The sequence below is a fragment of the Xenopus tropicalis genome, chromosome 8 (assembly GCF_000004195.4).
Source record: "Xenopus tropicalis strain Nigerian chromosome 8, UCB_Xtro_10.0, whole genome shotgun sequence".
Taxonomy (NCBI): Eukaryota; Metazoa; Chordata; class Amphibia; order Anura; family Pipidae; genus Xenopus; species Xenopus tropicalis.
In genome coordinates, this window is record NC_030684.2 from 61,487,899 (window position 1) to 61,513,528 (window position 25,630).

The 25,630-nt window shown below is 37.3% G+C and overlaps 1 long non-coding RNA gene across 1 annotated transcript; it reads left to right on the forward strand.

The window, feature by feature from the left end:
• Nucleotides 1-1,795: 1,795 nt before the first annotated feature.
• Nucleotides 1,796-20,880, forward strand: LOC116406713. The gene is made up of 4 exons (XR_004219765.1): nt 1,796-2,033; nt 8,627-8,749; nt 17,875-17,994; nt 19,605-20,880. It is a non-coding gene; the product is annotated as an uncharacterized LOC116406713 (long non-coding RNA).
• The last annotated feature ends 4,750 nt before the right edge of the window (nt 20,881-25,630 follow it).

Genomic DNA, 25,630 nt, shown 5'->3' on the forward strand with positions numbered 1-25,630 from the left:
TTTTTTGTCATCCTCCTTGATCTCCACTGCCTCCTCCAGAGGGAGCAGGGAAAATATTTCCACAAATTCCCCTTTTTCTATTTTTTCTCTCGTTTCCTTTTTTAGGTGGGCTCCTAAGGGGCCAGCAAATGATACGTAGGCATTTTGTCTAGCTGCGTCGGGCACCCCCCCTGTCATTGTGTTCTTTTCCTTTTCCCTTTCCGTGGCTCCTGTGTCTTCTCCTCCCTTCCCTGAGTTATTTGCGTCCCCTTGTGTAGTGGCTCCCGTTCCCCCCGCTGTCTCCGGGTTTCCTGACACCCCTGCCTGACCCAAGGGTGCCGTCTCTCCAGTCCATACTCTTGTTGCCCCTACTGTCCCTTGACTGGGGTTCTCCCACCTGGCCAGCAACTCTTTTAGGCTCTCCAATATGTTTGAGCCCCCCCCGTCCCGGTCTTACCCCTTCTAGGTCCGTTGGCCTGCGTATGTTCCGGGGTCGGCTGCCCCATCTCCAGTGTTGGCCGTTCTCCATGTTGCCCCCGTCTTTCCTCGGCTGCTATCACCTGGGGGGTTGCATGTGTTTGGCTGCCCCTTGTGCCCACGGTGGTGTTGCTGCTCTCAGCCGCCATGTCTCGGCCTCTCCTGCCATGTCCTGCCGACCTGGGTGAGCAAACACAGCGGCAGCATGCTCTGGGCGACTCCCTGCTGGGAGACCTGTCACCTGCCCTACGCCTTTCCCTGCTGTCCCAGCGCCCTGGCCTGGACCTGGAAATGGTCCATCTGAACCACGGGCTTCCCCGTTCCTTGCAGCCGTGGTCTCCTCTGCCGCGTCTTCCCTGTCGCGTGTGCTCCTGTCCTGCCGTGCTCCCTTCTGCCGCTGCTGGTGTTCCGCTCCTTCTCCTCCGGTCCCGCGGCGATCCTGGACTTAGCCACTCTGGGGGCCTGGTGCGCCTCGTGGGTCTCTTCCGCGCCGCCTTCTCTGTGCTCGCAGCCGCCGCTCCTTGTTGTGCCGTCTCTCCTTCCTGCCGCCTGGTCAGCAACGCCAACAGTTCCTTGAGAAACTCCTCGCCATCTTGTCCTGCTATTCTCTGCTGGATCCCCAGCATCAAGTCCTGTGTCGCCATGCTCTCTCTTCAACCTGTTAAAACAAAATGGTGGCTTTTCTTCTTGCTCCTCCCTGTTTATACCTTCTGCTTCTTTTTAACCAATCCCAGCCCCAAACTACATTTCCCATAATCCCTAACCACCAACTACTCCCGGGCCCTTTCCTAGCTCTGTCATGGCCCCGTACCTCAACTCCTGCCTCGTTCTATCCTGGGGCCCAACGTTCCCTCTAATTTTTTATAGGCTGTGTGCGCAAAAAATATCATCCGTGCGCATTTTAAAGCAAGATTAAATTTTTGTGCGCTACAGAATGTTTGTTGGAGTTCAGTTATGGGCATTTTTGCACAGGTCTTTCAGTTTGTCTAAATCAAGTTACAAAAATTTAATTTTTGTGCGCGCTATTTTAATTTGTGTGCGCGGGTTCGGAAAGTCGTGTGCGCGCGCACACGCGCACAGCTTAGAGGGAACAGTGCTGGGGCCCCTTTAACCTTAATGATAGTTATAATTGTCTTAATGTTAATGTACAAGCAAAATAAATAGAACTTATGTTGCAGTTTTTATTCTTTAGCATGATTGGGAAAGGAAAGTATATCCCTCCCAGAATCCTCTATGAAGCAGCACAAAGGGCTGTGAAATTAAGGGTCTGTGCAGCTGTGAGGGCTGATTCGCCTCACCTGTAGTTAAAATTTGCTCCAAGGGGAGTGTCTCTCTGCTCTGTTCTGGAAGAGAGGTGAGACACTGGAGCTGCAGTGTGAAACTTATCCTGTTTGGGGAAAAGTGTTTTGGGACCTTTTGGAAACTGTTTTCTGCACAATTACCTCTGAGCCGGAGGATTATTTATCCATAGAGGTGGATGGCCTAGTAGCAAGGACCAGCTACTATATGCTGCCCTAAAAACTGAGGGACTAAAGTGTAGCCGCTTCTGAGAAAGCACAGGGATTCTACAAAAGACTGTGAGTGTAACTTGCATTTACCTTTATTGGTTTATTCTGCCCAAGTTTGGCTGTTTACCCCCCCCCCCCCCCCCCCCCCCCCCCCCACGTATAGGTTGTATTTGGGATATCAGCTGTATGAACTTTTATTTTCTGTCAAGTCTGCGGTGTTAAACTCACACCACAATTGAGCTGGAATCCCTGTGTATCTGTCTCTTACCTGTGTGAAAGGAGCTGCTGCTTCTACTTAAAGAGCTAAATCCCCACAATAGATATGAATTTATTTCATTATTACCTACCCTGTAATTAGCTGTGTTACTTTAACTACAAATAATGTTCGGTATTAACAACCTCCTCCAGTCACCGCTTAGTTTGTATTGTATTATTGATAGCAGAAGTGTATTATGCAGAGGTTTATCTGTTCTCAGTAACTTCATCTACCTCACAAGAACCAGAAATTAAAAAAAAAAAAAAAAAAAAAAGACGTATTATCATTTTATCTGTGCTTTCTGATAAGCTGAAGGGAACAATTGGCAAAAAGTATGTTGAACAGGGGGATACACTGCCTCTTAAAAAGTTGTCACTAATTGCATCACTCGCTGATAATAGGGATGCTGAATTTATCAATTCAGTTATTAAATTTAAAAAAATATGCCATTCTGTCATGTAAAATATCTGGCAAAAAGGAAGACTGTAAACAATAGAATGTACAACGGCAGTAACAGTGTGGTATCTTACTTACTGCTGCCATAATGTGCACTTACACATATCCTAGGGGGTCAGAATATAAAACCTTAAATATGAAGGAAGTCAGGAGCTCCTAGATCCTCTCCAAGCAAGTACAATTATGGACTGATCCTTCAGTTTAGGAAGTTTCTTTCACATCACATACTCCTTCCTAAGATGAAATGTTCTTAATAGCTTGTTTGTCATCTCCCATGCTTAGAGCCCATTAATGCTTCTGACAATTGAAACCCCATGTGTCATATAAGGTCAGTAGCATCACATGTTTTCTGTCACCCCAATACTTTATGGCTGGCTGCTCTGGAACACAACTGGTGCAGTCCCAGCAACATGTTATACCCAACCCTAATATTTAATGGCACATTAATTTTTATTTTCATTCTTCTGCTGCATGTTTATATGTTTTTCCTGCTTTTGAAAAGTTGTTCTAACTGTTTTTTTGCAAAATGTATTCTATTGAATCTGTCAGTGGAAAAGATTGTGAATTTTAGTTTGCACCTGTGCCCAGACTAAAAAAAAATATATATTTTTGCAAAAAAAACCCCCCCACTACTATCATTAAGCAGGTCCTAAAAGTATGCTGTGTGCATTTAAAAATTGCAATATAATACATATTGCACTGCAAATATTTGTTCCCGGGTATGCATTTTTTTCCCGTTTACTTTTACTACATCTCCCCCTCTTCCCTTAGTCCCCTTTTCTTATCTTAAGGACGAATGTATTAATAGGACCAAAACTTGCTCCTGGTATTATATGAAAACATTTATTACTATATATACTGTTTGCTTATTAGTTGGGTTACTAAAGCTGTAGCAGACATCGCCCCTATTATGAGAATGCTATGTTATTGTAAATATTCTGAAATTGTAAGTGGTTTGGCATTATTGACAACTTGGTCAGTAATGGTTCAGGGTCTGGTCATAATCTATACAATTAAGAGAACATAAAATAATATATTGCATTTGCCTTCTCCCTTAATAGCCAAAGTTGCTCATAATCTATACAAAGAGAAGATAAAATAATGTATGGCATATGCTTTCTCTGGTAACAGGCACAGTTAAGCAGAGAAAATGAACAATACTGGATGCCTAAAGCAGGCAGTAAGCTTAGGTTATAATCCGGCAATTAGTTAAACTGCTTGCTCTGATCTTGTTTATTTAACACTTTCATCATTTTAAATAAGTATGAAATCTAGATTTGGTGTATGAAAGCATGAGAAAGACTTTGATTTGACTAAATAAATGTAATGTGCCTCAACTCTGTATAGCCCCAGCAATATACTGCGATATAAACATATTTGCGTATTGTATGGATGCATCTATGAAAGTCAATTTTACATTATAAGCATGCAGTGTCAAGCTAGCAGGCTGCCCAGAGAAAAACTTCTCAAATACCCATTCTCATTCATCACCTTGGAAACAATAAAGAATACCCAGGGATGGATATAACAACCTGCAGCTATATTAACTGCTAATTAATTTGAATAAAATAGGAGTAAAATAAAACACACATCATTTAAGTCATATATCCACCATATGGCATGCTTTTCCACATAAAAAAACACTAAAAACACCTTCCATGGGAGAGAGATTGGTGTGAGCAGGCAACTAAACTGCATCCTTTCTGGCACTTGTCTATAGGTTCCCATATACAGGCATTCATAAACAGCAAAAAAAACCTTAAGTTAAGAAAACATTGCAGGTATATTAAAAAAAAAATGAATGACTAAAGAAGAAAAGCATTATTTGCTATTTATTACAATTAGGGTGCACAACTAGAAGTGAGAACAGATCAAATTATCCAGTGTAACAGCTGTTCTACAAAAGAAAACAGGTTAACATTTTTTGTTTGTATATTTTTTTGCCAAGGCCAAAACATTTGGGTGCAGATTCATACTCTTCAGAAGAACAAATCCTAGCAAACATTCTGCAGACAGCCAATTGCTGTAACTGCTGGCTAAAATTATATTTTATTTTATACTAGGATAAAAACAAACTCTAGTGCAGCCTATCACTTCATAATGTGGAACTCAGGTGTAGCACTTCACATAGACACAACTTGTCACTGTGTAAGAGGTGAAAGGCTGCACACATGGTGGAAATGGGTGCTCAATATGTACCTAGCATACAAATAATGTTTGTTTTTTTGAAATGGTAACAATACCTTTAATTATAATTTGCTAAAAATCTACAACAATTTATTGGCTAGATCTAATTTAGACTGCTAGAACCCCTCTATTAACCCCCATATATATCATGTATCCCCTTCATAGCAATGATAGCACAGACATCAAAGTGCCCTTGATTAATTTATAGCTCAGAAAGCCATAATAATTAAATGCATACATCGAACAGATTACTTGACCGGTCCGCAAATGTAGTCAACAATTATTACAGTTCCCAGTAGAGCAGGTAAAACTTGCAAAGCTATTTATCAAGGGAAATGCTAAGAAATGAATTCCGAAGGTACAAATATAGGAGAAGGAGTTTGGAAGGTTTGACATCTTACATTTTAGAGGTTATTAATAAAGGTAATGTTACTTTTTTTCTTGTATTTTATGAAGAACCCACAAAAACTGGATATAGTAAAGAAGCTCAAGGTAAGGGTATTAGGTGCAGAGTTTAGATTCTTCTCCCTCTCAGATTAGAAAATAGCATCTGAAATATATACAGGGTTGGCTGAGTGGAGGAGTTGAAGGTGTAACAGAACACTCTCACATAGGAACTCACTGGTCAGAGATCAAAAACGGGTCTGGAGATGGGCCAAGGTAGGGGCAGAAATTGTAAGTCTGTGACCAAGCAAAGAGTCAGGAACTGGGGTAGTCAAGCATCACATGCAAGGTCATTAAGAATGCTTGGGACCTGGGGTTTTCTGGATAAGAGATCTTTCAAAAATTTGGATCACTATACATTGTCTGCTAAAAAAAAAATATTCAAAAATTAAATAAACCCAACAGGATTTGCAAGGAATCTGGATTCACACAGCATAATTAGGCCCAAGTGCATGGTAAATGTATGGGATCCATTATGCAGAAACCCATTATCTAGAAAGCTCTGGATTACAGGAATCTCCTATATACTCCATTTTAATTAAGTGACATTTTTAAAAATGATTTAATTTTTCTCTAATAATAAAACAGATAAAAAGATAATCATTATTGGAGGCAAAACAATCCTATTGGGTTTATTTAATGACTTAATAGATGTACAGTGTGGTGATCCAAATTACAGAAAGATCACTTATTTAGTGAACTTAGGTTCATTCTAGATCATAGGCCCCATATCTGTACTATTTTATTACACAATAAAAAAACAAACATTTTTAAAAATTTTGAATTATTTGCTTGAAATGGACCCTATGAAGATGGCTCTCCTATAATTTGGAGCTTTCTTGATAATAGGTATAGTCGTAATCCAGGATTTGGTGGGGTGACCATGCGGGTTGAAACAAAACAAACGTAACTTTTTTAAATTATAATTATTTCAAACATTTCCTCTTTTATAGCTTAGTGTAGTTACAGGGATATCTTTTCTCTATCAAATTCTTTCTTATTTTAATCTGAAGCAGGGTCTGAGATTAGTGTTTATTTCTGCAGACCCAAATATTTGTAGCTGGGGACACAAATTATTCACAACAGCTCTTCGACTTGCTACTTTTTGGTATATCTGCAAAGTAAGATCAAGTGTAACTGCAGCAAGGAGCATCATGCTACACACTGACACAGACTGAATGAACCAGAGCAACATTTCCTTTCTGCTTATTTGTGCCTTGTTTTAGTGGAAATAAACTTTTATATGAATAACAATTTAAACCTAGTGCGGAACCATATTTAATTATACACTTACATGATTCCATATAGTGCTCAGTGATGAAGTTTCAAAGGTTACAGTAGGGTAGATTATATTTAATCTGCCACTGGTACTAGAGCCGCAGTCACTTAATTAGTTCTCTCTAACTAGAATCTAGTTAAACACACAGGCATTTGAGTCTGCATGTTGTCAGGCAACATAATTAGTGAGCTTACCCATGACAAGGTAAAGATTCAGTATGTATCATGTCAGAAGGAAGATAATTTACGTAGTTCTTTGTGCTAGAATATATACCACAAATTTCTTTCACGCAAAGACAGGTCTGACACAAAGAACTGTAGTACAGAACAATTAGAATTTAAATCAAGAAAAGGTGAGACTAAAATGCCATTGTAGAATTTAAAATCCTTATGACATTTAACATTTATTTCAAGCACTGAAGACATTTGCAGTACTAATCTTTCTTCTTTGTAATGTTTCAAACTTACTTACATTGGCTTCACCTAGTTAATATAAAATTAGAGATACATTTCATAATATGGGGAGCAGCTGCACTCCTCATGGTGCCTTTAGTGATGGCACGTAGACAATTATAATAAAAGTACACTGTACTATATACGTGTCAGGGTAGCAATACATGGCTATTAGTGGACTTATATTCAAACTTTTGTTGTAAGATACTTATTATCAGGATAACAGACAAAAGTTACTGTGGGTTATGCAGAAAAAGGAAACAAATCATATTTTTAAGCAAATGTTCTTGCAGCATGTGCCTAGAACAAAATAGGAATATAGTTCTAAGGTAGGCACCCCTTTATAAGTGAATGGTTTATACTTCGAATACTGTTTATACAGGGCTGTATTTAGGTCCATTGCCACTCTAAGCATCAGACCCAATGGCTCTCCCAGGTGGCAGGAGTGACATAACGGCTGCAAAGCTGTTATCGTTTATATAGGCACCTGTGGCCCTCCTCCTGAAAGCTCGAGTGCCTATATATAAATACGGCCCTGTGTATATACGCAACATCTGTCCTATAATAAATACTCAATGCATATAAGTTTTATAGAGCAGAGCTAAAATATTAAACCCTTGCAGCAGCTCCCCGTTACCCACTACTAACTTACCATAGTAAACAGAATAGGACAGATGTAGCAGCACCTATGGCTGCTTAAGAATTTATTTGCTTTTTCCTAAAATTTTTACTTTGTGTTTCACTCGGCTTTGTTACACATCAGCATAAATTGAAAATTTACCATTTTATTTTTATATGACCTCTACAGGTCCACAAAGAACCTGTGCTCACAGGTATATGATCAAGGTCTCATTTCATTCTGCAGCACAAATTTCCTGAAACCAGCTTAACCAGCTTTATCAGCTTTATCATTTTAAAATATTTTCAGATTTGGCTTTTCCTCTTTTAAGGAAGTAGGGGCATTGTAATTTCTCTAAATGTGTAGATGTGCAATTAAATTGTTAAAACCGTCACACTTGCATTTAATTTTCTATTGTATAAGTTGTAATATAAGCCCTCCCATAGGCTAACAACCTGTATGAGTAGTGTCATTGTCATTTGTTGTGACTGTTTTCTTTTATTAGGTTTGTCACATAATGGACTTTTTCATTTGGGGATGTCAAAAACTAAATATATTTACTGGAAGAGTCGGCTAGCAACCTAGAAAGCATTGGCCATGTTGAGCTGTGGTTAATAGTAAATGATAAATGTAATTTCTATGTTGTGTAGCTTTCCCAACATGTGGCTAAGCAATAGACTTACTAATTGCTATTAAGGTAAAGAGGCAGCCCTTGGAATGTACAGGAAAGTCGCTCTGCATTGTGGGACTTAAAAATATCACTTAAGCTTTAACAACACTACAGGACATTAGTGGAAGCCTGAGAGATAAATGTAATTGCTAAGACATTCCAGGCACAATGTGTTCTTCCTATTACACTGAAGACATGGGGGCTCATTTACTTAAAGAGTACAAAGTGCAAATCTCACTATGCAATGTGTTTTTTTTTTTTTTTTTTTTTTTTTAACCACAATGTGACTATTCTTTCAGCATTCACTTATAACTAAACCTACAGAAGGAATGCTTTAATGCAAGATAACGGATGTATAAAGCCCAGCTCGGTGTGCATAAATTGACACAAGTTGCACCTCTGATGGAAAGAACAACAGAAGGGTAGGGCAAAGGCATTAATTTACAAACCTTTTCATTACACATGATTTAATAAATGCCTAAAGGTGCCACTTGGGCACCCTCAATCTATTGCCTGATCAGCAAAACGTGACAGATTTGCTCTTCACTGGTGTGCAGCAGGCTGGGCTTAAGCAAGCAAACTGGCAAACTTTGCTAGTATAGATAGAGCACAAGCAGTTGTGCATTTTTAAATACTGAAGTTTAACACAACTTTAGCATCTAGTAGTTATGCACTGTACATTTGTTTAATTATATGACAATTCAGACATTGTCATTAGCGAGAGATATAACTTAAAACCCTGGCAACATTATCAGTACACAAAATTATCTTAGTCTCTGAAGGGCTGTCTTTCCTTTGTGCTCCATTTAAAGTTATCGAAATAAGTCAATTGCACAGTATGTTGCAGGTATAAAATATATTATCTAGAATATTGGGTGTTGGCGTTTCGGGATGGTGGTGGGAGGTTTGTTAAATTTATTGCCTTACTGTAAGTTAAACCCAATAGGAATGTTTTGCTACCAATATAAATTCATGCAGCTTAGTTACCATCAAGTACAAGCTACTTTTTTATTATTACAGAGACTGTATTGCAGATGGCTTTTCCATAATCTGGTGCTTTTTGGATAAGAGATCCAGTACCTGTATTATTAGGGATTTAGCAATATGTCTTTTACACTTTTATTTAGACAAATATTGCCTTGTGGGACAGAACCCAGAAGGCAGGAAAATGTTAATAGTTTTCTTGGTCGTTTGTAATAGAAAGGGAAATGCGCCATTAAATGAGAAACATGCAGTATAATATGATGCATGCTATTTCCATTGTTTGCCTTTGCTGTACAATGGCTATGAGGCTGAATGAATGTTCCAGTTCTTTCTTGTGTACCTGACATGCTTTAAAATATCCAGTAAGTAGCATTGTGGTACATACGCTTGGGTTCTTCAATTTGCTATAATAGGTGACTTCAGGAACAATAGGTCTGCAATGATATCAAAAGACCATGGCTGTTTATTTTAGGCAGGTAAAGAGTCTGAATAGCTGCTGTTTTGCTTGGTAGTTTAAAAGTGCAGGGGTGTTTTTGTGAAAACAAAGTATTCCCATTTCATTGTAAGACTAGGGAACTAGCATCTGCTCAACATCTTCTTTGTTCTTGTACTTTTCAAACCAATGAATAGCATGAAAATATAAAGGCACCTTCTATTTTGGGCAGTAATTTCTCATCTGAAACATGGTAACACCTCATTTCTACTTGCTTTTCTTCTCGTTGAAGTCTCATCTTATGTTCAATGTCTCCTCATGATATTTCTGCTTATAGCCTCATTTTACAGTCTCGCATGGTCCACAAAGTTAACGTTGCCATCCCTTTCTAAAGGACAAAATACCTTTTAAATATCTGAAGGTCACCTTTTAAAAAAAATTTCAGAGAAATGCGTTTTTGTAATACAATTCGTTGTTGGACGATTTTCTGAAAAACTATGAAAAATATTTAAAATCGGGACTTAAAATAACCCAGGCACCTATGCTGTGAATTATACAGACACACATTAATCTGCAACTAAGGGAGCATTATTCTGCAATGTTATACCAAGCACATAGTTTCACCTCTTCCTGACCACTCCAATTTGATGGTTTGTACAAAAAAAAATTCAGAAAATCAGAAATTATACTGAAAGGTTCAGCAAGAGAAAAACATAAAATTGTCTTTAAATTGGGCAACTTATATATCACTATACTCCTGTACAATCTGTTACATAAAAGCTATCTTGCATGCATACTGAATGATTGACTTTTAAAATCAACTAATGGCCTTTGCCTTTAAAATCAAATAATTTTAATTCTATCCCTCATATGTGATAAAAGGCGCAACATCTGTCCATGTTAAGTAACGCTTAGCAACCTATATGATGATTGACTTTACACAAAATACCAAGAACTGCTATCTCCTGATTGGTTGTTTTGAGAGAAAAAAAGTGTAGTTTTCTGCAATTCATTGCAGGAGTGTAAGCTGTACTGCCTTCTATGTAGCTATACAATATAAACAAATGTACCCTTTAATTACAGATGTTTAGGAAATTTGCTAACTGGACTTGACTTTCCACCATAATAATGCTCCTTTCTCCTTGTTCCTTAACAGCACTGAGTACAGGGCTGTGTTTCTGTATGGTGCTGCACATACACTGATGGAAAAAGGGGTACCCTTGCCCTCTCCTCCCTCTTATCTCTGCCACTAGATATATCTGCAGGTGTCCAGTGCTGGGCAGGGTAATTTAATTCTGTGTGTTTTCATGTATAAAGGCATAGACCCATGGCTGTTGTCCCCCTGAATCTGCTACCCTAGGCCCAGGCCAACAGGTGTGTATATAAACATGGCCATAGCAGAGTGCCGCTATGCATTGGTTTCAAGAGCTCTGTACTGATCACTAAAGGGCAAGATTTTGTTCCCCCTTACTGCTCTTGCACCTTCATCCTATTTACTCCAGCCATTCTTTCTATTTGCTATTTGGATACATGATACAACATCTGCTTGGGGTGGCAGCACCACTGTGGTTTCACATGCACTCTAGCTGGATAAAGAAAAAGAATAAGAGGCAGCATATAGAATCATCCAATAAACCTTGATTGATTTAATCAAAATACTAACTTTCAAATGAGAAGAGCATATGCTGTTCACACTGCAAAGCTAGGGGAGTAGAGCTGCAAGGCCAATGCTTTTATTATTTGTAACTGCATACTAATATTAGTTCAATAGACAGGTAGTATAATAGCATGTTTCTGACACATTTGCTGCACAGTTTGCATTTATGTATAACTTCCCTATTCGTATTTCAGTTTGTCATTCAAACCACTCCCTGTAAACAACCAGATAGTTGCTGAAATTCCTGGAGAGCTGCTGAACAAAGTTAAATAACTTAAAAACCATAAAAACATAAAAACCAATTGCAAATTCTCAGAATATCAATGTCTATATCATACTAAAAGTTAATGTAAAGGTAAACTACCACTTTTGGTTGTAGGTATTAACATAATGTACTATTTTTTTTTTTAACTTTAATAACTTTAATGCTGAGCAGATGCCACTATATCGTTACATATCAATTCATTTCAAATGAACATCATTTTATGAGAACACTGTGGGATTTGGCCAAGTCTTCTGATATTATTGGCAGTTTACTGGCTTTAAATGTAGGGATTTATAGACAGTAGCTGAATATACACAGATTGATCAGTGCTAAACTGATATCAAACATAAATAAAGTGTCTCTAATGGGTTCCTTTCAAGAAAAAATATTTGTTCTTGCAGCTGAAAGTGAACCAATTCCATATGAATTACCGACATCATGAAAACTCTAGAACACAATTTCCTCCATAAGAATTATAGTAGCACATAATTCTGCTGTTCACTGTACACAAATATCAACTGACACCCATCGATACACAGAGATCTAAGTCTAGCTTTGCTTTAACTGAACAAGTCATTTGATCACAAATTTATGAATACAAAAACTGCTGTTCCTGGTTCCCAGTGAGAATACTCTTCCTCTTTCTAGGAAAATAAGTGTATAAAGCCCTCTTCATATAGATAATATAGAAGACAAATATACATAGAAAAGAAGGTAACATGCAGGGAAATGCTTAACTTATTACTGGAATATAAAAATAACGGAGAAACATACTGAATGCAAATTATAAGTCACAGGGTCAAGGATTTCTACTACATGTTGTCATCTACTTAAGGGTACCTTCTATGTTTCAAAAAATCCATCTCGGGTACTAAACATTGTTTTAATTTACATAGACACAGGCATAGACCATGTTACTAGTGTCCTACTACTTATGTACAGAATAGATAATTATGTAGAGACCCAGCTCTTTATTTGAAAACTTTTAGGTCCACCCCTTAAGGTTAGGGTTTTAAGATTTGCAAAAACAATACTCCTTCACTTGAGCTATCTAAAGTATTATCTTAATACTGAGCAGCGACTGTTTTCTGTTTCCACTGTGTCTGTGGCCAAATGCCCAAAACCTTCATCATAATGTTATTTCCACTTCTATTCTCATGAATTATGTATTTCATTGAAATAAGCATGACAGCAAATTATGAGAAGAGCTTTCAGCCAGCAGGATTCTGACTTTTATGCTTTCTGGCGCACTGGATGCAGAAAACTGTAGGAGAGGAGTATTGTTAGTAGAGATGAGCAAAATGATTTGGAGAGAGATTTAAAAGTGACCAAATTGGCATTTTATCTCTTCCAAATCTTTCACTGGAGATTTGGAATAAACATTTTGTTTTGATATTAATGCAGTTAATTTTGATATTTAAAAAATATGCTTCAATATGTCTCCAGTGTTAATAAACACACCTAGCTGTACAAAAGAAGTACATAAAGCAAGTTTGCATTGGTTACTATGCAACAGATTGTGCCCAAAAGAGTGTTTTTTTTTTTTAATTAGTAGGTGTTTTTCTATTCCATGTATGTACAGTATTTAAAGGAATAGTGTAATGGGAAAAAAATGTTTCTTTCAAAATGCATCAGTTAATAGAGCTTCTTCAACAGAATCTTGCACTGAAATCCATTTTTCAAAAACACAAACAAGTTTTTTTTATATTTTGAAATTTCACATGGGGCCACAGCCATATTCTTCATTCCCAGGGTGCCACAGCCATGTGACCTGTGCTCTAATAAAATTCAGTCCCACTTTACTGCTGAGTTGCAAGTTGAAGTGATATCACCCTTCCTCTAGTGATGAGCGAGTTTTGCTTCGCCGAAAAATTAGCTAAATGCTACTTTATGAGGCTGTGCCTTTTTTTGACGCGTCTGCGCCTATTTTGCTGCAACCGTGCCTTTTTTATCATGAATGCAAATTTTCATGGCAAAATTTTGGGTAAGTTTCACGAAACAATTCACCAATGTTGAAATTCAGAAATTCTCTGCGAATCGCTGCCTGGCGGAAAAAAAAATGCATATCACTACCCCCCTCCCTCTCCCTGCCAGCTACCAATCAGCAGAATAATGGGAAGGTAGCAAGATAGCAGCTCCCAGTAGATATCAGAATAGCACTCAGTAGTAAGAAATCCAAGTCTGGCTTGGGACTCCTCCAGTTACATGAGAGTAGGAGAAACAATGTTATCTGAGAGCAGTTCTAATGTGTAGCACTGAAAGCTCAGACTCGGGCACAATGCACTGAGATGGCTGCCTACAAACCAATATTACAACTAAAAAAAATACATTTGTTGGTTTAAGAATACGATTTTAAATGGTAGAGTGGATTAGATGTTATGTAAAGAGTGTAATTTAGAAATAAAAAGTATACCATAAAAATCATGACACTATCCTTTTAAGTTGGTATGGAACAAACATATATATATATATATATATATATATATATATATATATATATATATATATATATATATATTAGCAAAAAAAGGGAAAGTTGTGCTCAACCACTAAATTTTAAACCATTAGGCGGGGGTGCAATGAGGTTGTGACCACGAAATACATAGAAACAACAACAAGAGATCCACTGCACTCACCCATTATCAATATATAGAACATTAAGACATTCGGTGCATTTAAGCTACTAAGAAATGCCCTTCCCTTTAAGCAAAACAGGGATTGTTTGTCCATATATTGCAATATACTTCAAGCTGGCCAACTGCGTCAAAGTCATCCCTTTTGACCAGTTCCTACACTGACTTATGCGATTCATTAAGAATTCTACTGCTTCAATATACATTTAGCCAAGGGACTAAGTTTTACCTGCAACTTACTTGCTTTCAAGGTTAAAACCCCCATATGGTTGCCCTTTTATTGGCTCCACTGGGATCACCTGACTGCAGCTGGGAAGGGTGGGAGCTACAACAAGGAGCTGGCCACTGCTCCTGTATAAGCTATAGCAAAAAAAGGGAAAGTTGTGCTCAACCACTAAATTTTAAACCATTAATTTTTAAACCACCCAGCTGCAGTCAGGTGATCCCAGTGGAGCCAATAAAAGGGCAACCATATGGGGGTTTTAACCTTGAAAGCAAGTAAGTTGCAGGTAAAACTTAGTCCCTTGGCTAAATGTATATTGAAGCAGTAGAATTCTTAATGAATCGCATAAGTCAGTGTAGGAACTGGTCAAAAGGGATGACTTTGACGCAGTTGGCCAGCTTGAAGTATATTGCAATATATGGACAAACAATCCCTGTTTTGCTTAAAGGGAAGGGCATTTCTTAGTAGCTTAAATGCACCGAATGTCTTAATGTTCTATATATTGATAATGGGTGAGTGCAGAGGATCTCTTGTTGTTGTTTCTATGTGTGTGTGTATATATATATATATATATACTTCTTCTTGGAAATCTAAGCATCTACTTTATATTCTATCAACCCATCCCTTTCTCCTGAAATTAAGGCTTTGCTTTGGGCCTTTGGCCTTGTTTTGGCAGGCAAATGTAACCTGTAACTGTTCAGTACAATTACTCCTTTCTAAAATAAGGTGCTTAAAATCTCTAACTGGAACCTTGGTGCTAAGCTAAGTTAAAACTATTATGGGGCTTTGTAATAAAAGGAACTAAATTTGCCCAAGAGCAGTAACCCATAGCAACTAATGAGCGGGTAGCATTTACTGATCATAAAAAAACAAACATCTGATATGGGGAATAGGCTTGAGTGCAAGTTCCTATAAACTGTAGGCATTAAACAGTTTTTTTTACAACTGAAAAACTAAAAAAAAAAAAAAAAAAAAAGTGTGGTCTCCCACCACATTTCATTTCAGTGCATTATCATGTAGTTAAAAATTGCAGTTATTTCTGTATGATGGATAACCTGGTTTCTGGTAGCATGCTCATTGGTGAATATTCTTGTATCTGTTAATATCTTTAAGTTACATACTAGATACTAGTAATACTGACATTATTTATAACTAACAAATCGGTCATTATTAGTAACGATGTAGGACAGCATCAAGTGATCAGTTTAAGTGTCGCTAAACTGCCCCGTGCCCATACAGAACGTACTCCTTCCTAACACTCTGACCAGGCTAATGTTACCTGAGCACAGAGTCGGTTGTCAGTCACTCTGGACTAGCGGTAGCATGATTTTCCCATAGGCTGGAGTACTATGTACATTCTATGGACAGGTCTTACTGCCCTGAGCTCAGTGTGACAGCAGGAAGCTGCTCTTTCTCTGCACTAAGCAAACACAGCAGTCCTGCATCATTAGTAATACTGACACTTTCCCTATTGGAACGTGTCAATATAAAGAGCTAGAGGACACCGTGGAATAGTTTTACTAAGGGATAAGAGCATTTAAGGTACAAAAAAGGGATTTTTACTGTGAAATCTATTAAGATGTGGAGACAGGAACAGTGTTTTTTTTTTTTTTTTTTATGCATTTGCCGGGATCAACTAAAAGCTATAAAGGATTTACTTGTGGATACAGTGTCAACATCAACATGTAAGTAATGGACTTATTTATAATTTTTTTAAGTTTGTGAATTTCAGTTGGTTCTAAATAAAATTCACATATTGAATGGTGGCTTATTTATTAATAACAAAAACTCATTCTAATAAAAAACTTGAATATCTCAAGTTCTAGAATATGGCTTGACTTTGCCTCTGACAACTCCCATTGACTTCAAACTTGACCATTGATAAATCGCCCCCAAAGTGTGTACATATCTATTAAGCAGATCTATTAATCCATCAACGTATGGTTACTATGATGTCCGTAGCAAATTTTTTCTTCATATTAATACCCATACACAAAAAAGATTCACCTGACTTGTATTTTGCAGAGAGACTAAATTGAAAAACAGAAGGCTTTAGTGTATTCAGTATTGATGGATGAAATAATTTGGCAGGCATGGATTTGTGGCCAACTTCAATGTATGAAGCATGCAAGATTTTTTTTTTTTTTTTTACACACGACATTTTCGGCACTTCGCGAATATTTTTTAAATGATTTTTCGGTGAAGTGAAACTATACAGATTCGCTCATCACTAGTATTCAGCATAAACATTTTTAATTGTAAAGCATAGATATCCACGTTGTTACTTACACCTGTGACAATGGTCAGTGTGGGCTGCACTCAGCACCAGATTAAAAAAGTATTTCATTATTGACATACTAGTACTCTGTAAAAAGACTGTAAAATGAAGTACACCAAGTTGCAAAATCAAGGAGAGAGGTTTTATAACCTGTCTTTTTTTTTTTTTAAGCTAATTTAACTCAAGTGACAAGACTGTTTTAATTCTGTGAGCTGAAGGCACATTTAATTTGTATTTAAAGGCTGCCCTGTGTCTTATATTGTGTTCCTGCTGACGGCACTGCAGAGTTCAACAGAAACAAGCTTTGGGAATAAGCCATTTTAGGAACGCTTTGCATCCTTACCTTGTGTTATGCTTTCACTGAGCATTTGTAAGAAGCAAAAAAGCTAAGTCAGACTATTTGTATTCTTCTGAGGTCCTTTATGTAGAGGCAATTCATTTTGAACCTCTAGAATTAGTGAAATGATTGATGCAGTACAAAATGTTTCTTTCTGTGATTCGGTAAGCATACTATGCCCTTCAATTCATTTCTGTCTTTAGAAGTAACAACGTATGAATATAATAAGGGCTGCCTTTGAGTTTATCAGTGGAATTCTATTACTATCCATCACTGTAAAAAGATGGTGAAATTCAGCTGTTGGTTATGGCAGAACAACCGTAACCATGATTTTAGAACATGGAAGTGGATCCTTTGGCACAATTAGGGCCCTAATTTATTTATAAAATGTTGTTAGTTTCCTGGGTTATGCAGTGCAAATGTTCATATATTTATAAAACCACAGTTCTAAATTATAAATGTTCATAGATTTATAAAACCACAGAGTTGTAGTATAAGCAAATAGAATCATAAAACAGGTGTTGTTTTTCAGAGTCATTTATTTAGGAAACCATAATTTCTTAAAGTCCCCGGGGAAACAAAATTATGTCACATAGAGAAGATTTATGCCTTAAATGGAGGTATCTGTGCTTTGACAATCATTCCTGTGTGTGCCATAACCACTCAGCTTGCTTTTCTCACATTTCCTAGCATTTTGTTTCCCTGACAAAATCTCTTTTTTTTTTCTTGCGTCCTAGAATTTTGACCTGATATTTCCTACCGTTATCTCCAGGAGAATTTAACCTTGGAAAGTCTCATAGAAAGGAATTCCCCACGTGTCACTGTGGAGTACTGGGACACATCTAACTCCCACTGAAGTCAGTAGATTTTGACTAGTCATGCATAATGTTTTCTTTTGGTGCAAAATAAATTGCATACTTTTGTTGATAGGTAAAAGATATCAGTTTTATTCAAATAGAACTGCTTTGAACTTTTTGCAAATGAATTTAAATTGAAAAAAATTGGAAAAAATTGACATAGAAAAACGTACTGTTATATACTGTATTTATTGGTGTTCAGAGCTACAACTCCCAACTTATGTAAGCTGAACAAAGCTGAACTAAAATAGTAGATGGGCATTTAGTTAGGCAAGCTTGGCTTAGGTATGCAATACACAGGCAATCTTCAACATCATAGGCGGAGGGTGACTGTTTGAGAAGGCTAAAGATAGGCCATACATAGACTGACCTAAAGCTAATGTGAGACTTAGTGGATTTCACTGCTGCTGTAAAAATGAACCTTCCAACTACACTTCCCACAGACTTTCAGGGATACTGTACAAAAGTGGGAGCGGGAATGTTTTTTGCACCCTAAAATGCTTAGGATGTAATAGTATTCATACATGCACTTCTCTGTGGGGTTCTCCATCCATTTGTGTTTTATAGTGAGAAAGGCAGTGGGCTCTAACATCCCAGGCACATTACAGTACAGTATATACAGTGAAATGCAGTCTATACTTACAAAACCAGCACATTATATGCAGTGAGTTGCAGTGGGTAGTGATGAGTGAAATTTTTCGCCAGGCGTAGATTTGCAGCGAATTTCCGCATTTCGCCATTGGCAAATTGTTTTGCAAAACTTCCAAGAAAATTCGCTGCTGAAATGTCACGCATCAAAAAAGTTATGGTCATGTAAAAAAGGGCACAGTCGCGTCAATGGGAGCGGCGACAAAAAAATCTTTTTGCGGATTTTCCACCGTTTCACAAATTTTTTGGCAAAGAGAAATGGGACAGATTTTCTCATCGCTAGCAGTGAATACTGAGGGCAGATATTCAGGCCCTCGCACTATAACACTGGCACAGATACACAACATTGGCTCCACTGTAACTAACTAGAAATGAACAAAACAATGACAAAAGTAAGACAAAGTAAAAACAACAACAAATATATAGTAGCGCTAAGCAAAATTTTTAGGGAGGCATGGATTAGTGGTGAACTTACACAAAAATTTGCAGCGCAACCAAAAAATGACGTGCGTCACAATTTTTTTTTTCACAGTATTGTAAATTTTACGGTTAAGTGAAACGGAACTAGATCCGCTCATCAATAACAATTTATCCTTTTGAGGGGGAAAAAGTTATTTTCGGACTGGAGCAAAGATGAAAGGGATATTATAGATGCCAGGTGACAAATTATAAAAAAAAAAAAACTATTTAATTTCAGCTAGTGATTCAGCCTTTAGAACATATACAGTATAGTACCTGTGGGATGATGATACAGTATAGTACCTGTGGGATAAAATCTGCAGCAAAAGTTCAGAGTTGGTGAGGATCTTTGATAAGAAGGCTCTACAGGCTGTAAACTTTACCTAAGATCCTCACCAACTTAATTTCTGCATTTCCTTCAGTTTGTAATATCTCCCCAGCCCTACCAACATCTATGCCTTGTGAGCAGGGCTTGATTGGAAAATTTTACTTTTTCAAAAAAGCTGTGGTCTGATTGAAGAAACCACAAGAAGGAAGGCAAGAAGATTTGCTGATGTTAAAGGTCCCAGAGGAGTGCAGAAACAGAGCGGGTTTTTTTGTTTTTTTTCTAAGGTGCCAACCATGTTTGAGGAGGTGTAGCGTCCCCTAGCCTTATTGAAAACCGGCCTATGCTCCACATTACATGACTGACTGGCTCATTGAGCAAACTTTCCTATTCTGTGCAAGTGGTAAGAACTGCAGAAAATGAAAAGGAGCCAACAGTGCACTGGTCGATGAAATTTTGAAAATGGACAGATCATCTTTCAAACAGGACTGAACTATAGTTTATTGTAACCGAACCGATTTCTTACATATATGCCCAGTTAGTTGGTCAGTATGGTTTAAATTGGTCCTACTTCCGGACTAAATTCAGGCATGTACTGTATAGCCAAGTTTAGAGTAATTGCCACAACAGTTGCTTTTAGAGGCAATGAGCTGTGAGGAGGTGACATTCTGAGCTCATTACATTTTAGCAAGTGAAAAATCTTATTATGGTGCTTTCTCCTCCCTTGTAAACATACTGCAAATATGCAATGAACCAAGAACTCTTTAGTGAGAGAAATGCATTCAGTTTCAATATTATCCCTTTTATTAAAATATCTGCTTAGATAAAATTAATGTAGTTCATTGCTTTACTATTTCCTCAGTATGCATTCTAAGCTCATTTCTATTAATGTGGCCCCAAAGTAACTAATGATCTTCATCTTGCTAAATCTCTATTATTCAGATTTATCTTTGACCTTTCAGCACTATTTAACACCGCCGACCATAGCCTTCTCCATCATATACTCCATTCAGCTGGGACAGGATATAAAGCCTCTTTATAGTTTTACTCCTCCTTATTACAGCAGTCCTGATAAGTCTATAAATTTTCCTCATCCTATATATACATATATATTTTTTTTTTGACCAATGTACAATTTCTTTCTATATTCTGGGGACTGCAGCTGTCTATGTTAGATAAACCCTAAAAACTACACATGGTAATTGTTCGTTGGGACATTAAGGCCTCGGGGGGCATGAATAGGGTTGGAAGACCATAACTGTTTTTAATCCTCTCTATATTAAGGAGCCTGTGGCTGAGGGCAGTTACAAATCAACATGAATCAACTCTGCGTTAAAGCCAATACTCTCTATTACTGTGGTATAATTGTCCGAAGTTTAGCAAAGAATTTCGTTCATTCTCCTTTTGTAGATATGTGCTCTTTCATTAAATAAACATGCATGATAAGGTACTAAGAGAAGCATGTTTTTGTAGCTGTTATTACACGACACCTAGAAGAACAAGTTCTGAATTAACATGCATATCTCGAGTGATGTCACTGAAAATTTATGAGAATATTTTGCAAATTGTAAGCTCCTAGAAGCCGGGCCCATTTGATATTTTCTTTAACACTATGCGACTCAACGTGAATCTACTTTTAGTAAGATGTAATTGTTTGTAGATTGAACTGTAAGTCTTGATTTTGTATCTCCCTACCATGTAAAGAAATGTGGTTAAAGGCTCTATATAAATATTTAGTAGGAATCTCAATGATCCTGGCACAAACACAGTTCTGGCAGTAATTCCTCCCATGTAATACCTTATAGCTATTTGCCACATCTTAATTTCCTCTTTAACATAATGGGTATCAAAACGTGCTTTATGCTTTTAGGAAAAATCCCATATAACAAACAGATTTCATGTGATTTCACTGTGCATGAACCCTGAGTCAGCTGGTTCAATAAGTCCAGCTGAAATTAAAAGATAAGGGGTACATTAAGATTTTTTTCCAAATATGTTTTGCACATTTTTGGATTAGTTCTAAAATAAGTTTACAATGTTAATACTCTGTGTACAAATTATTTATCCATTAATTAAAACACAAATGCATCAAGCTCCAAAAACTTGCTTACCTATTATCAAGCAATGTGATAGTGCCACAGCTGCAGTAATTCTATTACTGCATATGAAAGAGTTCAAATCAAATAAGAGAGAAGTAGTAGAACATCTGCAGAAAGGAAAGGATTGTGTTTCATTGATGATCAACATTGCAGGATAATTATATTAGAGGGTTAGTGATTCACTAATACTATACAAACGTACTACTTAGATATTGTTGCAGCGTAACAATGGTAACATACTCCTTCCTTTCCTTTTTGGTTCCAGAATTTTCTTATTTTATCTAGAATGGTGAATAACATTCATTTTATTTATATGACCATTCTGCTTCTTCTAGAACAACTAATATTTATATATTCTAGAAGAAGCAGAATCTGAAAATAAGCAGCTACAATATATTAGTATCTTGGCTGTTAAATAATTTTTCTGGTGCCTAATTCCCAGCTAAATTGAAAAAAAAAAGTACAGTAGATGTATGCAAAAGCACTAATGGGCTAAGTTTACCATCAGTCCCCACTAGAGGGGGGGACTGACCCCGTTTCAGATTCCCTGAGGAAAATTTACCCCGGCAAGCGTCTCTGCCTCTGACGCTGGGCACCCCATAAGAAAATCTTTGGAGGGGTCTGGTAATCCCTGTAACCTGTACTCGCCTCCAACACATCCCACCCACTTGCGCCCCACTTCCGCCCCACTTCCATCTGCTTGCTCTTAAGCAGGAGATCAGAATTTCTGAACAGCTATAGATTAGGCAGACCTATAGTTGTGCCACTGCCCCACTGTCCCTGTGGCTATCATTGGTTCCTTAGTGCAATCATTGCTGGCACTTTTGAAATATAGCTTGCATTATAGTTTTGTGCCTATTTCGGAGCTTTTCTAGAGAAATATTCAGATTAAAATGTATGGCTGTGATATTGAGTGAGTGAATGGCAATGGGATAGTGGCCATGGCATATAAAAAATCTTGTATGGTGCCTTCATGGTCCTGGATTTCATTTTGGAAATCTGGTAACTTAACGTAAATAACGTGTCCCTGAGTGATCATTCAGAAAGCACTTCTGTTCTTAAAATACATGCAAAATGCAAAAGTGCTCAGAGGACCACCAATAATTTTTTGTGATAAGACGGGAACACTAAAAGGCACACTAAACACTATCTTTTTGCTGGTTGTACTTAGTACAGTGGAAATCCTATTCTGACAATTTTTTTGTAATACTAGGTCTGGCTGCTCTTTGCACCTTGCGTCAGATAAAATCCAAAGTGAGGTTTAGAGCCCCATTGTGGACTGTGTGTAAGAGGGTGCCCTTTACTTACATTCCCTATGAATATACTGCTGTCAAACCAAAACAGCTCTGTGTTCACTGGTGGCTGAAGGTCTGTGTTCCAAAACATAATTACTGGAATTTTTATACTTCTACACACCTTAAGTATATTTTCTGTCCTAAAGTGTCATTACATTGTAACATTATGCACAATATTCTTGTATCTGTAAATAGGGTTGAGTTGTTTTGTGTGAGTGCAACAGAAGTATTTTATAAAAGGTTTATGTCCCCCTTTAATACGTTGTAAAACTAGCTATTTCCTACACATGCAAGGAATCAGGATAATATTACCAGCAATATTCCCGAGTTATTTCACTGTCTCAGAGCCAACTTTGACAGCCATCTTGTTGTGATTGCTCAATTATCTTTAATAACAATAATATTTTCTCTTATATTCCCCAACGGGATTCAAAGTGCTTTACAAATATAGAACAGTTCTAGTCACGAGCCAGAATGTAGAGATATAGTATGAGGAATATGCAGTAGGAAATATTATTTAATGTTTGATGAAAAGGTTAATATTTTTTTCAAAATGTAAATATGTACATAGATTTTTATATGGGAACAATAATGAGAAACATCAGAAATGTATAACTTAGGAGAGAATAAAAAAAGAAAATTGGGTAGTGGCAAATAATGAGCTAATTTTTTTTTGCCATGTATTTTTTTTTTATAATGCATCAAAAATTTGCTGAGAAAAAATGCTCATTGATTATCTTGCATGGAAAAAAAAGTCGCACGCATAAGAAAAAAACTGTCCCATGTAGAAAAATTTGTCAGGAGTAAAAAAAAAAAATTGTCCCCTAAAAAGTTGCGCTGTAGGAGTGAAATTACAATGATCCTATCATTGGCCCAGAAGCAAACATTTTTTCAAATCCATGATGGGGGCAGCATAAATTGACAGGCCCTTTCTGTCACCACCACCTAGCCCTATCATTCAATAACATACCTAAGCATCATATTAAGTAGAAAAGGCTCCATAACTTTTATGACTTTTGGGTAGATCGAAAGCTTCTCCAGGTAAGAGGCCTCAAACCCACTTCCTTCCTATTTTAATCCTTTTTGATCCACCGCTGCTCTAAGCCTGTACACAATCTCCTAGCAATTTAACGGTTCAGTGCTCTATTCCTAACCCTGTCAAAGCCCTGTTGTACCCAGTTCCAGTCTCACTGCCACGAGGAATCCTTGTTAGATTTACACCACAAATTTTGTTTCTCCGAAAAAAAACTGTAGGCCCTCCCCATCATACAAAGATGCCCTACCTGCAAATGTACGGTACCTAACCAAAGTTGAGAAGACTGGGCTTGGCTAATTGTATGCAAAAAGAAATTTTTTTTTTTTTTTTTACTCTTTAAAAGAAGTTAAAGTGAAGGTAAACATTTTCCAACTAGTTTTCTTTGTGTTGTATTTATATATAAGAAAAAATCTCCGTGCTTTCACATCTGCAGGTGGAAAATGTAAGGCAAAATAACACATGGTAAACCGGTAAACCCACAGTTGAGCATTGAATCAAATTGGAATTCAGCATCTTGCCTTGAAAAATTTCATAAACCAAATCTTGGGTCGTATAATCTGTTCTGTGAATGATAGGAAACCAATGTTAATCTGATAAGACTGTTGTAATATGATCACGGAGTTTTAGTTCATGTAACTATGTTAGCAAAAGAATTATGGATTAGCTGAAGCTTCTGTTTTTTCCCTTCTGCTAGATAGGAGAAGAGCACGAGAGCTTGTCTAAATTTTGGAAAAAATATGAGAAAATCAAATAGAATGGAAAAAATTGAGTCTTTATAGGCATGTTTTAGAATGCAATAAATTCTGTTGATTTTTTTCTTTATGTAATCCAATGTGTAACGCACTTTTGTTTAAAGGAGATGTAAACCATGAAACCATGTTTTATGTAAGAGGGATCTTGCACTGGTCACACTCTCCAACTGCTAAATGAGAGGGACCCTCAATCTTGTGTACGAAAATGACCCTTATAGTCTCCACAATTAATATTTTTATTGACTTATAAACCCACTTGCTTCATTACCTATGAATAGTGAGGAACGAATCTGTCCCATCTCTGAAAAATTTTGAAATCTTTGAAAAGATTAGCAAAACAGCGGAGAATCCAAGAAACATTGAAAATGATGCACCGCAAAAAAAAAAATAGCTGTGCGCTTCAAATATTACGCGCCTATCAAGTATCATGCTTTTACACGTATGACATTTTTGACGCGGGCAACAATTTGTCATGCGGCAAATTGTGATTTTGTCATCACAACTGAGGACCCTGCTGGGGCAGAAATAATGAAGGATGCAAAATATTTATGGAGGACTGTCCACCCTGACTACAGTATATTATGAGGGAGCTGTGGGACAGCAAGGGAAAATAGTGACTGCTGTGTACCTACTGCTCCTGTTTGGGTTGAAAGCGCTACAGAGAAAGATAATCGGGGTGATATGCCATTCATCACTCTCTACAGAACTACAGAACTATAAATGAAGACATTTTTTGCCAACAAATAGTTTATTTGTAGGCTCAAGATCAGCAGATTTCACGATCTAAACTTGTCCTTGAAAGGTGGCCATACAGTACACGGACATATAAATGCTGAAAACATGACCCTTCCTACAGGTTGCTAAGAACCACTTAACGCCATTGATTGTTGACTCAGCGTAGGCCCTCCTTAGGATTCACTTGTTTGCCCAAGGGAATTGTTATCCAATTAAAATTCAAAACCTGTGTCTAATCTACCTAGATAAAAGTTGAAAAATGCAAACTGGCTTATACCAGCCCAAAA